A 597-nucleotide genomic window follows, 5' to 3' on the forward strand; every position below is an offset into this window, starting at 1 on the left:
GTAATCTTCTTTGATGAAATCTCTTTATACAAATGGGCATAACCAGATATTTTTCTTCAAGCTGAATATTAGGTTTGTCATTTCTTCTGAGCAGTACCAATGCCTTATGCTTTTATTACCATGTAGCCCAGCGGAAGAACTGTATTTTGGAAGTACAGACTCAGGAGAGAAGAAAGCTTTGATAGTGTTGACAAATGTAACAAAAAACATAGTGGCATTTAAGGTAAATATCTGAGAGATAATTTATAAGTTGTGTGTGGAAATTGAAAGATTGATCATTTTGAGCTTGCATGTTTTTATGATATTTTTAGGCTTGTTAAACTGCCTTTTAGCTCTGAGCTTATCTAAAATGTTCCCTTGAGGTCTGTATCTGTCTATAATATGCAGTAATAGGGTACTGTCCAAATTAGTCCCAGGGTTTAATGTTTTTTATTTAAAAATCCTTTTTTCAGTATATGAATAATAAGAAAGAATGAAAAATAAAGCTATAAAATCAAAAGTGCATTTCCCCCCAAGTGTGGTATATTCTGGAGTGTAGTTTATATTGGATACTAACCTGATGCTGAGCAGTAAGTATAACAGGACTGAGCCCACTAT

At 33.2% G+C, this 597-nt stretch overlaps 1 long non-coding RNA gene across 1 annotated transcript in view; it reads left to right on the forward strand.

Moving 5' to 3' along the window:
* LOC104996721 overlaps positions 1-591 on the forward strand; it is a 2,600-nt gene extending 2,009 nt beyond the window's left edge. Inside the window, exon 3 of the long non-coding RNA XR_826238.1 lies at positions 127-591. This is a non-coding gene — a long non-coding RNA (uncharacterized LOC104996721). The remainder of the gene's footprint in view (positions 1-126) is intronic.
* Positions 592-597: the final 6 nt, after the last annotated feature.

This window comes from Bison bison, unplaced genomic scaffold, assembly GCF_000754665.1.
Source record: "Bison bison bison isolate TAMUID 2011002044 unplaced genomic scaffold, Bison_UMD1.0 scf7180017851635, whole genome shotgun sequence".
In the NCBI taxonomy this organism is placed as follows: Eukaryota; Metazoa; Chordata; class Mammalia; order Artiodactyla; family Bovidae; genus Bison; species Bison bison.